We start from the raw sequence: 16,594 nt of genomic DNA, 5'->3' as shown, positions 1-16,594 counted from the left end.
GTGTTTTGAGCATTTCAATGGACAAAGAGCACAGATAGATGAGAAAAAGGTTTTAGTCACAGATCATTGGAATCAATGCCTTGACTAGCCCTTTTAATAGCAAGCAAGATTACTTTCAGTGATCATAGCAGTCCCTAATGGTAGCCTATCCATAAAAAAGGCTCAAGTAAAGAATGTATAAAACACAATACTCCAAAAGCTCAGTCACAAGTTTTAAGGGGGTTATCATTTTTTAGCAAAAACATCTCTATTAAAGCACAGTGTTGCTTCTACAAGATAAAAGAGGCGAATTGAAAAATGTGAGAAGACCTAACCTTAGATCTAAGGCATGAGGTAAAGAGGATAGTCATTTCAAAGACAAAGCAGTGATAGCAAGTCTAAATGATAATAGAGATAGCCATATTCAGTCTAAAAGAACAAAGCAAACAATCACAATCCTAGTATCTTTTCTAGAGCTATTGGTCATAGAGCATTCAGAGGCTAGGGATGTTTTCTTTACAAAACTTCAGAGCAGTTCAATATTATGATGCAAATATAGAAGCAAGGACCTCATGACTACGACAACAAGAAAGAGCCAGGCGACAAAGGATAGAAGTTGATTTCATAGGGCACATGATAAAGACACCAATGAAGAGTAAATGTAGTGACTATTCTTTATGAAATGAGTCATTGTCTCTGAGAAATCATGAAAATAAATGGACAGAAGACGGTGTAGGAATGAAGAAAGATGCAATCCATTCAAGGAATACCTAGCAAGGGGAGTACTGTCAAGGGGAGATAGTGACTTTGATAGAGAGAAAGACAAGTGAGCAAAGTCAAAACTACTAAAAAGATTTAAGACAAGGCTTCTAGGGTATAGAGTAGCAATATTGTTATAACAGACCCAATAAAAGGGATTTCTCAGAGAAATTTTTTAGGGACACTCATATCATCTTAGTTTATCTTTTTACCAGCAATTAAAAGAAGGTCTAAAAGACAATCCATAGCCTTATAATGAGTATAAAGACAATGATTTAAGAGTGTTGAGAGAAAAGAAGACTAAATCAAACTCTTAGTTAAGTCAACAAGCTCCTAGATCATTCATTAAATCAAGCATAATGCAACCACTTGATAGCATCAGACAATCGATTCATGGTTAGTTTTGGAGGCAAAGGTGGAGCTTTCAGTTTGAGGCCCGAAAATGGGGATTTTGGAAGATAATGCAGTAGTTTGTCATCAGTTTAGGAGCCCACATTCCAGATAATGCATGGGGTCAAGGAGAGGTTTGGGCCCACAAACTCTCAGTTTGCAACTAGTATAGGCCTCTCTTTATCTCATTTTTCACCAAATTTGACCTAGGATGAATAAATCATTCAAGATAAAGATAGAAGCAAGAAAAGACAATTAGTTAGAGCTCAGTCCCAAGAGGCACAAACAATTCTTCATCAGCTTCTCTTCAATTACTCTCAAGGCTTCTTTTATATTCTTTTCTAGTTCTTTTCTTTCTCTGAATTGGTATTGTAGCTTTTCCAGGCTCTTTCAGGATGAAGAATGTTGTAATGCAGATTTTAGAAGTATTTTCAAATTTGTATCAACAATTCCTTCCAATTTCAATAAAAGAACAATTTTCCTTCTTAATACTTCATGACATAGAGAGTTTTGTTGCAGACAAATATTAAGGGCTAATTTCAGAGTTTTCTTTGTTGCAATTTCAAATATATTGAAAATTATTTTGAACGAGTGTTTAGAGAGTTTGAATGTAAATGATGTTTGTAGCATCGCAAACTGTAAGATAATTTTTGTGTTGCAAAATAAAAATAAACATGTTTAAATTTATTATTACTTGCTTAGATTATGGTCAAGGGAGTACTTGTTGCAGATTAGGCTCTCTCTCTCAATTTGATCTATATCATAGTCAATATGACAAATATTTTTTAAAAAGGGTTTTCAGTCTGTTAGACAAAACAAATGTGTGTTGGACATCTTTTATAGAGATAATGGAAAGACTATTATAATGTAATAAATTATCACGTAAACGATTTAATCTATCAATCTCAATTTTTATTGCAGTTCATTTATATTCAAAGTAACAAAATAAAGTAATGAAATGCATACCAATATTAAAGACCCCAAATCTATAAAATTACTCTTAAAAGTTCATCATGAACAAAGCATGGTGGTCACACAAAGTGATCATGAAAACAATCTAAACATCAAGCACATGTACATACTAGGTTTCATGTTTAATCATTCACATCAACCTCACCAAACACATCAACTTCAATGATAGCAACTTCCTTGTAATTATTATCATCCATGGAAAATCCTAGTAGCTGATTGTCAATCATAACAATTTGACAAAAAAGTACTTAAAATAAAATAAAATAAATACAAAAATACATGCAAAAGACAAAATTCCACACCCTAAGTTTTTAAATAAGGAAAAAGAAAAGGGCAAAAGAAAAAACCTAAGTTGATGATGCAACTCAATAATCCTCTGTTGTCAATGGCTTGTGAGAAGTGCTAATACCAACATGAGAAATGGGACCACCCATGAATCCAATGCCACTGCATGAATGGCTGAAACATAAATACAAGTCAATCTATAAGAAATTAAAACAAATCAAAATATTTATTCTCAAGAAAAATAAAACACAATGTGAAAACTTAAAGAATAAGAGAAAAATATCCTTTGAAGTGGTCAAATCTAAAACTTATTTCTACAAATTTATACTAATTTTATCAAAACATTGAATTACATCCTAGATCTAACATGTGATGCTCACTATTATCATCGTAATGGCATAGAGAGTAAGCCACGTCAAAAGCAACAAAGATAATAATAGTAAGGATGAATAAACCCAGGCTGACAACTTCAAAGGTAGATGACTATTTTATATTATTATTATCATAATATAATCAGTTGTCTATATATAAACAATCTACGATTCCTATTTGTTGAGATGTTCAAACAGGGAAAACAATCCATTAGTTATTTGAGTAAAGATAGCCTATAGTAAGATCACAATCCATTAGTTGTTTGAGTAAAGATAACCTATAGTAAGATCTATGATTCCTATTCATTCTAGCAGGGTAAATAGTCAATTAGTTTTTATAGTAAATATAATCTATAATAAGATCTGTGATTCCTATAAATTCTAGTCAGACAAACAAACCAATTTATTTTTATATAACAAAATATTTTCTTAGTGTTTCTTGTCAAAATTATGGGCCTTTATCCCCAAGTGCCATTTGCAAGCCACTTCGAACTCCCCAAGGTCTGTCGATTCCTCAATACATTTTTTTGGCCCTTAACCTCGATACCTTGTTTAAGTTATGCTTAACAACTCTTCCTCGAATGCCCTTCCTTTGTCAAACTTTCCTCATTCAATAGTTGTTTCTTGGTGTGTCGTCATCCTTAATCCCTATTAATCTAAAGCCTTGTATACCTTAAGAGGGAAGAGTTAATCCTCAACACCGATCCTCAATTCCCTAATTTCAAATATTGACTACATAACAACTCACCGTAATGGCCCAGAATGTCATGTGCATGCCAAATAAGCTACTAACACCTAGGAAGGTACGATCAACTATCAAATACCTTTCACTACTTGAGGATTATTAGTTCCTGCCATGCATGGAACTATAGCGGAGGGGTAGAGTCCTTGAACAATGATTAAAATTAGCATGAATAGACAATCAAGATTTAGTATTTCCCAAGGTTTATTTTTGGATGCTAGTTGCCTTAGTAAATTTGCATATTTTTTAAGGCCAGTATTAGTTTAAATTTTTTTGGCTCTCTATTATTGGCCTTTGTTTCAGTTGCAGAATGACAGGAAAGTTTTTTAGACTTTCGATGGGAGAGAACACACATTTATTTAGGTAGTGCTCTAACCTTTCCAGGATTGTAGAGTTTTTAAGATTAAAGCTATTCGCCATTTTTTTAGCTTCTGCAGGAATGCAGCGGTTTCAAGGCTTCAAAACAAGAGAGGACATAGATGCATAGAGGACAACTGGCTGGTAAAATAGTAGTGTCTGGCAATTGGCGATTAGTATATTATATGTGTTGCATGCAGGTGAGGATTTTAAAAATATGCGTTTCATGTGCAGACACATTCCTTTTACAGGAATTCAGAACCCAAAGGTTTATCTCTGCCTCCGAAACTGGACCTCAAGGATTGGATTTTAAGTTGTTTGTTTGCAATCACCATTCCTTGTGTTGCCTTCATCCTTCCAATCTGTCGGACAGAGCAAGGAGAGATCCAATATTCAACATGGTAAGGGGTCATTAGTGGTAAGGCTTGCGCCTCACAATACAAGCAACTAGCCAACTATTGACTCTTCCCATGGAGACCAGTACTCAATGTGTGAGCACCAGGGATACCGTGGTATTATAAATCCAGAATAGGTTGTATTAGTTTGCGAAGAGGAGAAAATTTCCTATATCAAAACAATTATTTATCCTTGTTGCATGTGTGGCAACAACATCAAGCTAAGTTGAGCATAACTCCATAGCTACACATTGGGCATTCAGTTATAGAAGATATTAGGCGATTCAAGGAAATCAATATGAGTCACTCATATTTTCCTATTTGTATTTGTAGCTTTAATTATGGTTCATGCACCCTTTGGAAGTAATAAGACCCGCTCTGATTATGTATGTGGGGCACATTAATGTTATGAATCAAGTGACTGGTTATATTATTTTAGTATTAAGTTCCTCAGTATTTATATAAATTTGAATATTAATTTGTGTCTAAGAAATATGCTTTCTTATACATGAGAATAGTGTAAAATGTTTATTGCTAAGATTCTTTATCTAGTATACTTCATCTTGATGGACAATCAAGCACTAAAATATACCAAATCTCAAGACAAATTATCCCATAACAATGCCAAATAGATCTCCTTTTACAAAGATACATTTGTGGTACAACATGTGAGTGGCAAAACTAACGTGGTGGCTTATGCTTCAAGTATGAGTTGTCACCTACTTGTCTCAATAAGCAATTAGATTGTTGGGTTTGAGATGGTTTTGATGTAGACGTGGCTTGTTATCCATGTCCATCAAAGCTACTTATGTATAGGCAACACTAGAGTGTTCTCTAATCTTTGTTTGTTCTTTCGTTGTACCCAAATCCTACATAGTTAGGCCTTTCCTCAAGAAACATGGGATTAAGCTTTCCTTTCCCATCCTTGCCAAGATTTTTCCCAATATTTGCAACAATTACCAAAGATCTCACTCAATAAATTCTTGGAAGAAATTAGGTGATAAAATGACTAGCTAGCATGCCTCTATCATGATTTGTGAATCCTTGGTAGAAGCTAGTCTCCTTTTCTTGGTAGGCTCTCCATGAGTGTCATTATCGCTTCTTCTTTGTTAGTTTCAACCCTTTTTCCAAACACTAATGATTTGGGCAATTCTTCCTACCTTTTTCATTTTCTTAGAATTTCAACAAGTAAACTACACACTCAAGCACAATTTTCACTTGCTCTGCTTTGTACACAATTGTTAGTAGAGCTTTAAAAAGCTCTTCGTGCAAACTAACTGACATGTCTGCGATTGATGGTTTTTCCTCTACTAAATGATTTCCACGAGCTCTATGACTGAAAAGTTATTGACATTCTCCTATTAGACAATATGATGTGGTGAGCAATTAAATAAACTATGAGAATAACAACAACAATGATCACAATGTGATGTCTCCACCTAAACAATCAAAAAATGATAATACCCGCTCTAAAAATAGAATTTAATAATAAATAATAATACAACTTATATATATATATATCCAAATAAATGAATAAAATAAACTAAATAAACTCTTAATAATAATAATAATAAACAAGATTTAATATATAATTTATATTTATCAAATATTAATATTAATTTCATATTTATATATATATAGCCAAATAAATGAATAAAATAAACTAAATAAACTCTTAATAATAATAATAATAAACAAGATTTAATATATAATTTATATTTATCAAATATTAATATTAATTTCATATTTATCAAATAATTTTATTAATTTCTCAATATCATTTCTATTTTTAATCCTTGAGCTGATATTTACCTTTGGAGTCTCTGCCCAAGTCCTTGCGGGCCCCACTTCTCCCTTCTTAATGGGAGATGGCTGAAGATAATAGAAGAATCCCAGAAAACACAAATAAAATTTATGAACTGACCAGATCTGAGGCATGTCAGAATGGTCTCCCTTAAACAAAATAAAGTCTTTCCAAACCCCTGTAAAAGTGAAATAAAGTCTCTCTTAAACAAAATAAAGTATTTCCTATGCTGCAGAAATATTATATAGTTTATCACGGCAACCAGTCAAAGGCTACCATTTGTCTCCAAAGAAATGCTTTAACCAGTGCCGAGTATAAAGTTTAAGGGACTTAGTTTGTTAGTCCCTGCCTTTAGACGGAGACTAATGACTAATGTTTTCACCTAACTATGTTTATATCCTATGATCTGGGTTGATTTTTCCATTAAACTGATTTATTTCATTATTTGTGCTTCCACATTTTAGATTTTAAACAGTGCACGTGTCGTTGCTGTGCTTCTACATCTTGCATATTGAACAATGCACGTGTTGTGGCTATGCTTCCACATTCTGCATTTTCTGCTAGACGTGGCTATTGTTGAAGTAAAAAGAATTATGTGCAGTGCGCCTTGTCTATGCTTCCACATGTTTACCAGGTACTACTGTTTCTAGTTTTAGAAGTGCTCACAACAACTATTCTGTGCTTCTTTTAGATGTTATTACTACTATTCTTTCGTCCCATTCTTTTTCATTTATTCCGCGGAGTCCAATTTGGTTAGTCAACATAGTAAAAAATGTCACGTGCCTTTCTGTGCCTCCACATTTTGTATGCATGTTGACATAGTTGTTGTTGTGCTGTACATCGGGTAGTTTAACTCGTTGACTGTTCTTCCACATTTTATATTTTCTTGAAATAGTTAGTTTTGAGAAGTAAATCATTGCAATTTCTGTTCTTACATAAATCACCTTTCACTGAACAAGCTAAACAGTTGTTTGCAGATTAGGAGAGAGATAGTTTATTCTGTGCTCTAATCAATTGTAGTATGAAGTAGAGTCTTTCTATGAGATTAGCCGCACTCTTATTGTAGACTCCATTGCTCTTACCCTAATTATGTAAGATTAGGGTTTCCATTGCTCTTACCCTAATTATGTAAGATTGGTTGTTGATTTGTGATTCACAGCATTTCTTAAGCAATTTAGGGTTTCAGTCTTAGCGCAAGTTTAGGAGCTCTCCATTCAAGCATTGAGTGGAATTAAGTGAAACTTAAACTAGCATTGGGAATGCCGAATAACATAAAGGAAAGATTGTACTTAGGGCACAACCACAGCTTCACAATAATTTGTTTCATTTTGGAATAAATTCCAGCAGGACAATCATGCATAGATGGTGTTGATTTACAAATTCACATTGGAAATGGAGAAGACATATGGCTCCCATAGATGCATCCAATATAGAATTTGAACAAGCCAGATAACTAGTCTTCAAATAAAGCGTTTAATATGGCTTTTGGCGGAAAAGTATGAAATCTTAGACGTCCAATTTGAGAGGGGTTAAGCCAAGAATGGCCTCCGAGTACTGAACAATGATAAGATTCAACAAAATGAATCCAAAAAGAGGTTGCAGTGATGGAGCAAATTGAAAGAAGAAATCAGCATGCATGCGAGATTGCGAAGAGAGCATTGAAATTTAGAATGAGCATGCAATTGCAGTATTTAGGGTTTCAGCAAATTATAGATTCTTCACTTAAAACGAAAGATTAACCAACTATTGTAATATAATTTCCCATTATCTAAAGTTATCTTTGCTTTTCCTAGATGTTTTGTTCCCTTCACCTTTACTGCTATATTTGTGTTTTCATTTTGACAAAATCTGCTCTCATTATTATAACATGTGGTCAAATATGGATGTTGTTTGCAGGCTAAAGCAATTACATTTTTTCCTGGCAATGTAAGTTCTCTTGTAGAAGACAACCACTCCCTAGCCTCAAAGCACTACAATTTCAATGCCACAATTAAATGGAATGCCTCTACTAAATGCACAGGCTAATTTCCTCAAGTTAGAGATGAGAATTTAATCCAAATGCTTAAAAATGTGTTAGTCATTCATAATTGCACTGAGCAATACCAGTTATAACTAGTGATACATTTTTGCCAAATTTTTGCATTAGGCAGGGACTGTAGCTGCAGCGCAGCTCTTGTTTCATAATAGTTTCATCTTGAACTGGACTGAATTTGTCTGGGCCATGAAACCTTTGTGGTCAATATACATTAATTTACCTAAATTCATTACTTACTTTTTAAAATTCATTACTTACTTTTTAAATAAATTTCCTAAATTCATTACTTACTTTTTAAAATTCATTACTTACTTTTTAAATAAATACAAATTTATTTATTGAATCTCTCATCTTGCACTTGTTTACAGTCTTATGTCTTATGAATTAATTTAGGCATTTAAGTGCACCAACTCTTGGTAGATTTTAATTTGTTAGCTCTGTTTCCTCTTTTACAGCATAAAAGTTTGAGATGTCAAAGCCAATTTACATCTATCCAAGAAAGAATGAGTAGAGGTGCTTTTGTGCCCTAGCCTCATGAATTCAATGAAGCAGAATGCTATGATAGCCAAAATTAATGGAAAGAATTAAATGTTAGAGATGTCAATTTTTCATGTCATTTTGAGCCATTTATTATTAAATTTCATAGGGTGTTTATCAATGCACAATTTTATTGGGCAGAACAATACATTACTCTGCTGCTTCTCTGCTGCTTCATCTGCTACCACATATATGTAAAAAAATAAATAAAAATAAAGATATATGTAAAAAAATAAATAAAAATAAAGATAAATTCCACAAAGAATAACTCCACAAAGAATTACCTGGGAATTTGACCTCATTTGGTTGCTATTTTCTGATCCTTCGTTTTTCCTCTTCATCTTTTACCAGCCAGAATGTAAAAAGATAAAAAACAAATAATAGATAAAAATCATGAACAGATGGACCAGGGAGTTTTCAAAGTTAAATATTCTTCATAAACGTGATTAACGCATCTTGGCGGAACAAATTAAAACAATAAATGATCTATGACAGTAAATAAATTATGTATTAGCTTACAAATTTTGAATTCATGTCCATATTTGATGCCGATTCATTGAACGAAGCTATACGAGGTATTTAATTCCAGGGTTTGAACCTTAAGTCAAGGTTCGAATCTCGATATGGCTGAAGAATTCAGAGAAGAGAAAACCGAGGATTTAATTTCAGGGTTTCATTAAACAGGGCAAAGACACACAGCTTAAGAACATTACAAATGTGGCATATAAACAATCGAAACTCACCAGAAAGATAATTTGTGGAGGGTCTGTAATGTAATTGAACTAGACAAACTCTCTTACCAGAAAAATGCCCAGGGTTATAATGTTAACTTCAGCTTTTCCCCGCTCCATGCCATTTGAATTTTCTCTACCGTTGTAGGTTTAATTTGAATTTTCTTTACCGTTGTAGGTAGGTTAGTTTCGAACATTCTTTCAATATAGTCTCATGTTGGTTAATTTTGAACATTCTCTCAATGCTAGTAAGTATTTTAGTACATATTTAAACAAATTAGTAGCTTTTAGGTATTATTATTATTTTTTAATATTTTTGATTAATTTGGGTGTAATTTGATTATTATATTAAATTTTTATGTAATAGTAATTAATATTAATATTTTTAGATATGTAATGAATTTGTTATAATAATTTATTTTTTGTATGTATGTTTGTACAATTCATTAAAATTTTAAAATCACTTGTAAGAGTAGTAGTAGAGAAAACATTAAATCTTAAAAACAACATATAATGGTGGCAGAGTAGTAGTAGAGAAAACATTAAATCTTAAAAACAACATATAATGGTGGCATGGTGTTCTATGATTTGATAGGTAAATATTAGTGATAACATGTTACAAGTACACAAACTATACAAAAATCATTTAGCTTAATCAAAACTTTTAGAAATATTATCAACATTGTTCCAACCAAAAATAAGTAAAAATCATCAATCATTGTTCATTATGTAATATAAGTAAACTAAGGCAAATACCATAAATTTTTAACAATACAAAGTTATTTTGGATTCAAATGTGTTTATGCTCACCATTTCTTATCTTACCCTTATCTTACCTGGTAATTTTGGTGAGAAGTGAATAGCAATGACCATAGTAACTTTCAAAAGATTATAAAATCTATGTGCGTGCTCTTACTTAAGTTATAGCTAACAATCAAATTCCTTGCAAGGCACCCACTTCCTTTACCCTCTCCACATCTCTTCCTTGCATGCTATTTTTTTTGTTCATCTTTCTATATACTTGTTATGTTTTATTATTTAGCAATAGGAATTATCCTAATATTTTAGTATTTCATCTTTAAAAAAGAAGTGTCTTTATTGATACCTTTATTATAATTAAATTAAATAGGCATTTGTTTTTCTTTTGTTTTTTTTGGAGAGGAGATAAATAAGATTCTTTAAAATTCACTTTCAAGACATTTAGCAATAAATTTATGATTCCCTCAATCAAATAGGTGTGGATCCTTTAGTGAGCTATTCTACCCTCCACCTAGCCTACTTTTCTCTAGGGGCAAGTCATGAAATGTCACACTTCCCACCAAATTCTAGGAGTTTCTAGATTATTGGACCAACAACTATCCTCTCCAAGAGGATGCCCATGTGCATAAAATGTTGTTGTTTTGCAAGATTCCTATCTTTAATTTAAAAGGAGTTGAAAACTCAACTAGACAAAGAGGTCCCCATGACTTGGAAGATGTTCCACATAGCATACTTCTACATCCCTAATAGAACAAATAAATTTAAAACTTACATCATCTATAAATTTGTAAGATCCCAACTTGGAACAAAGTTGTTAAGCAAGGTGAAGATATGAAGCCTAGGGGAAGACATGAAAAAGTGTATTGTAGCATTTGTGACTTGGCGAAGATGATTGAAGAGGTAGAGGTTAAATTTTTGGGCATGTCGCATGGCTTAAGAGGACCCTTTATTTCATGTCAGTAACATCCTCATCTCTCTCATATGCCTTTATGCATCATATTATTCTTTTTTTTACATCACCAAAGCATCCCTATCACAAGTGGTGGGATTTTGAAACACTACATCTGCCATCCCCACCCTCAACTTTCCTCTTCCACCTTCCTTCATTAGACTCAATGATTGAACTATTGTAAACCTACTCGAGCTATACTTGTCTTTGAAAGATTTAGAAATATTGGTTTATTTTTCTCCTTCTACCTACATTTAAATTCTTGTTTTTCTTACTCCTTAAAAGCTCAAACTATTAACCCATTTTGTATATAAATCTAGCTAGGTTAGAGTTCCAAATTATCTACAAAAGATAGCATGAATATTTTTTTGTGAAGATATTGAAAATTCTCTTTTTTGTAATGTTTGTTGTAAATATGATATTTTAAGATAGCCACCAAGGTCATGGTGAAAAATAAATGGAGAAAGTGGTGGAGGGAGAAAGGAGCAATTCAAATTTCTTTCATGTGCCTATATGATTCGTTAATGGCATCCAGGTGTATAAGTAGCATTTTTTCTTTAGTATTTGTCACTGATTTTAATCTTTTTGAAAAATTCAAGTTTTAGGGAGTTATATCTAGTTGTTAAATTTATGAGTGAGGTCTATCCAAGTTGATAAGAGATTTTATTTTTCCTTTGTAAATCTTGGTGAGGCTATGAACAACCTTCAATAATGTATTGTAGTTTATGATCGAAGTATTTTTAGTAAGGATGAGCATTGATAGCCTAACAAATATGTTTACATTCTCGATAGACTCATTTGATGGTGGTACATACATTAGCCCATTCAACTTTTTTATTATGATATGCAAGAGTTTCTTGATTTTTTTAAAATGATTTTTTATATAGTGGTGCATATAAAAATGACTTTTGTGCCTTGTGATTTGGTGTGAACGATTTGTTTGATAAGTGACATGTTTCAAGTGCAAAAATATGTTTATATATGATAGTGAACATACAAAATATATAGAACGTCCTATATAAACTAAAGTGCAATTGGGTCAATAGAGAAGCCTACTATTTAATAAGAGGTCTTTAAAAATGTTATTTCTTGCTAATTTGAGATAAAGTTTCAAAATTAAATAATATTATTTGGATATTTGCTAAACAAGAGTCATGATGATCCCTTTTTAGCTTTTCATGCCACCCCCTTCCATCTCAAGAACCAAGTATCCTTCCAAGTACCACTCATAATCTCATTCCTAAGACAGATCATGGTATCCTTTCCAATAATCCTATTGAGAATAAAAATAAAATCACCCCTTTCATGCCAACAAATGATCCTCTTTCATGTCAAGTTCAAAGTATCCCTTCATCTACTTGTCATAATCCTCCATACCCTCCTCAAGATCCTATCATCCCTCCTGATCCTAATCCTCCTCAAGATCTAATCAAATCTATCCAATCCATTCATGAACCCCTTACATATCAACTTGGTTCATCCACTTTCATAAAATCCAGTTTACTCCATGAACTTATCATTCCCTCCATACCATATCCTCCTCAAAATGAACTTACATCATGTTTCAAAAATAACAAGTATCTCATTGCTAAAAAGATTTGTCAAAGCAAGCATTATCAATGAAAAAGATTAGGCATCCATGAGAAAGGTATATTGGAACCCCTTGATATAAAAGCAAATCCAAATTGCCATGGCCTTGGCTACATAGATCACTCTCAAGATGTTGGTATCCATGATGTCTCACATTCCTCCATCTAAATCCAAACATATGCATTCCCCTTCATCCCTTCCATCCATCTTAAGTCCTTGTACTGCAAAACCAAAGTCTTCATTCCTTCCATCTATCTTGGGTCCTTAGATCTCTCCATCCACTATTCATATCACCCCTAACTCAAAATCCACTTACCCTACCGTAAATCAAGGTCAAGTACAAAACATGTTTTCTTACTCAATTCTGCAACACTGCTTTGTTTTGATACTCCGTTGTATACCAAAGCACAAATCTTCACAATTCGCACATGAAACTGGGCATATTCACTCATACATACATCCCACACAATCACCGATCCCCAAAATGATCAAATTAACTTGCTTTATATATCCGCATTACCAAATTATGAACCATTTCATGTCAGCTTCAAGAACACGCCACAAAAGGTGAAACATGTAAATAAGTCAGCTCAAATCCAACTCCAATGCACATGTGGACCAAAAACAATGTCCACATGCTTCCCATATGATAGCTTATCAACCTCAAACATGCAACCAATAACCAAAATCAGTCCATAACCACATGTTACCATAGAAATACATTGTCTGCCAAAAACATGTTTACCCTATCTTCTAACTGACACCAAAATTAACATCGGAGGCCATAAATGTAGAACAAGACGAATTACATGACCTCAAACCTTCTCTGAAATCCACATAGAAAAATACACAACCAATATAATCCACCGAGAAAAACTATACACTACCAGATATATTGCACTGCTTACCAGATCTCACCGGACTCAATCAATCTCAACTCAATCTTTTGAAATGATGAAAAAATGAGGTGTGGATACCAAAACTGGTACGAGTTGCCATCAATGACAACATCTCAACATGCCTAAAGTGTCTCTTGCCAACAATCTCCCCCTTTGGCATTGATGGCAACACTTAGTGAAAAATGACTAAGTGTCGAACCAAAACCAAAACATGTACACTGCAAACAGAATTTGATCACCAGATTTCTAAGAATCAAAAGAATCAAAGAACTCCCCTTTACATCAACATTTTTCTCTCACTTACTTTCCTCCTTTGACATCAATGGCAAAGGTAGAGTTTTGGAAACCAAAAATTGAACTATATATGCATAGAGGTTCTTTAATGTGTCTAGATGAGTTACCCAACCTTTCTGCAAATTCTAAAAACTGGTTATAAACTCTTGAACTCTCCGACTCTACTAATCATCCTTTCCTTATCATATCTCAAACTTTGAATATTTTCAAGAAGGAAATAACCTGGTTTTCATGATTTCTCAATGAGTTTTTCAAAGGGTCATCTAGTTGAGTTATGCTTTCCAATTGATCCTTGAGTCCTTGAGACCTTTTCTCAATATCATCAGTAAATTTGTTCAGAGATAAACATGATTTATACAGATTACCACCTTCAATTATTGTATCCTTCATGCTCTTTAAACAGTCTTGTAATGTGTCTCTATCCTTCAAAATCATCATCTTCAAGGTGCGGAGCCTTTTGGCATTAAACTCATTTATGACTTTCTCCCTTGTAGCCTTCTCAAAAGATTCAAAATGGGAATCAACAGAATTAATCAAACTCTTCAAATTATCGGATAGGGAGATAGATGGATCTTTCTGAAATGATGGTATAAGCTTCTCCAAAATATCTAATGCCATACCCAATAGCAAACTATCCTCGATGTGAGACTTCAATAGATCCTCACTGGCCTTTGCCTACGCAAAAGGTGCCAGTTGAAGATTTTGAATGGGAGACAAGGAGGCAAGATTGATTGGTCCTTGAATGAATCCAGAATTATTTATTGCTTTTCCCTTTGATGCCTCAACAATGTCTCTTTCTTCGATCTTAACTTCAACTTCACCTCTGGCCTGCACCTTATCTTATTCAACATTCTTCACAAGTGCTTTCAAATGATTTATCGGAGGAATCTCAGACATATCTCCTGCATATTCTCTTGTGTCCTCATTCTCTTTTGGTTCGACTGACTACACATCTGAAACTTCAATATGTACTTCTGGAATGGAAGTATCATCATGTGTTTGCACTTTCGTATTGGCGTCATCATTCACCAGATTCACTTCATACTGGTTCTCAATCAATATTTTATTCAAAATTGTCTCAGTTTCCTGAACTACCTCATCAATCTTCCCAAACATAATCTTATTAACTTGATGCTTTCTTTTAAATTTATTCTTTGCTATCTTGAGAATTCTATCAATTTTTGCCTTAGAAATTACTGAGCATAATTTAGCTAATACATACTCTTTCAATCTCTCATCTTCTTTATTAGTCGCATGTCTTCTAGCATCCAAAATTTCATATAAATTCTTTGGAATTGCTTATGATAACTCTATCAAGGTTTTATTATACACATTCCTATACTCCACTACAACTTCTTCCAATGTTCTCTTTTTATTGTCATCATAGTTTTCATACCATTCAGATAAAGGTTTCAAATTTCCTTCCTTAACAACTATATTAATAATTTGATTTAATGTAATGGGAGGCACAATAGTGAAATTAACTTGAAGTTTTCTAGTCTTGAATACCTCATCAAGCTTAGATTTGGGCTTCTTGTTTGGTCTAGCTCTGCCGGATTGTTTCTCAGAAACTTTAGGAGCTTTTGCCTTAACCTCTTTGACTGTCTCATCAGATTCTGTCTCCCCGTCATCAATAACTACAAACCTGACTTATTTCATTTTCTACACATCACCAGATGGCTTAGCTGATGATCTTAGTGTTGGATTAGGAGGGTGAGAAATAGGAGCAGTGCTTTTGGTTCTGTCTTTGGTCTTAGCAATTTTTGTTGGTTCCTTCCTAGCTTTCTTCTGCATAACCAGTTTCTGCACAAGTAATCTTAGGCTCTTTTCCTTATATGTTTCAAACCATTCTTCATTGGGATCCACTGGTTGACTCAATAGATGTTGATCATAAAGTTCAAAAACTTGTCCATGAACCTCATAAACCATTAGTAATATCCATGCTGTTCATGGTTCTACAGCTTCCATTAGGCACTCATCAGTGTCAACCATAAAACAGATTGTAATAGCATACTTCTCAACAATAGCTTTAGGAATCCTTTCCCTGTTATGCATCTCCTTCTGAAAATTCCTGAAATATCCCCATAAGTTTGCATTTCAGGCTTTGGAATCACCCGAGCTATAGAGATACTCCCAGATCTGAACTCCAACTGGTCTATCAAATCCCCACTAAACAAAACCAACTCTCGGAATCTCATTCTTAAAATAGAAGAACATACAAAAGAGTAGATATCCATACTTGAAAGAATTATTCTTATTTTCTTTGATTTTCTGTAGATTTTTAATGAGATCACTCCACAACAACTCACAAAAATCATACTTCTTATCTTCTCTTAGCATCTCATATGGAGAATGAATGGCAGTACCAGAGATAGAGTTCATTCGACTTGAGTAGTAAATTATGTATCCAATTACCATTGATGCAAAGCGGATGTCATTCTCCAAGATATCATCAATAGTCATCGCTCTTCTATCGAGCTGCGACCCAGTTGCATTTGTTACATCATCATTCATTACAACCTTCAAGGATGGTAGCTGACCAGATGCACATAATCCTATGATGCCCTGAATCACACCCTTTGTGATCTTATGTGGCTTATTCAACCACTTGAAATTTTCAAGAATATGGCTTAGGATATACCTGTATGCTCAAATCTTTGCACTTGCAAAAGAGACACAAACACACCAATGTGACATTGCATTAGAAATAAAAATCAACAAAGTATGTTAGTTAATCTAAACCTCT

The 16,594-nt window shown here is 33.4% G+C and overlaps 1 long non-coding RNA gene across 1 annotated transcript; it reads right to left on the bottom strand.

Annotated features, from left to right (window-relative positions):
• Positions 1-2,115: 2,115 nt before the first annotated feature.
• Positions 2,116-9,500, bottom strand: LOC131042508 (uncharacterized). Its single transcript, XR_009105265.2, has 5 exons — positions 9,370-9,500; positions 9,146-9,253; positions 8,911-8,967; positions 2,448-2,559; positions 2,116-2,312 (listed from the first exon to the last, which is right to left on the bottom strand). It is a non-coding gene; the product is annotated as an uncharacterized LOC131042508 (long non-coding RNA).
• Between the last annotated feature and the right edge of the window lie 7,094 nt (positions 9,501-16,594).

The sequence above is a fragment of the Cryptomeria japonica genome, chromosome 1, assembly GCF_030272615.1.
Source record: "Cryptomeria japonica chromosome 1, Sugi_1.0, whole genome shotgun sequence".
NCBI lineage: Eukaryota > Viridiplantae > Streptophyta > Pinopsida > Cupressales > Cupressaceae > Cryptomeria > Cryptomeria japonica.
This window is presented reverse-complemented; position numbering and strand designations above follow the sequence as displayed.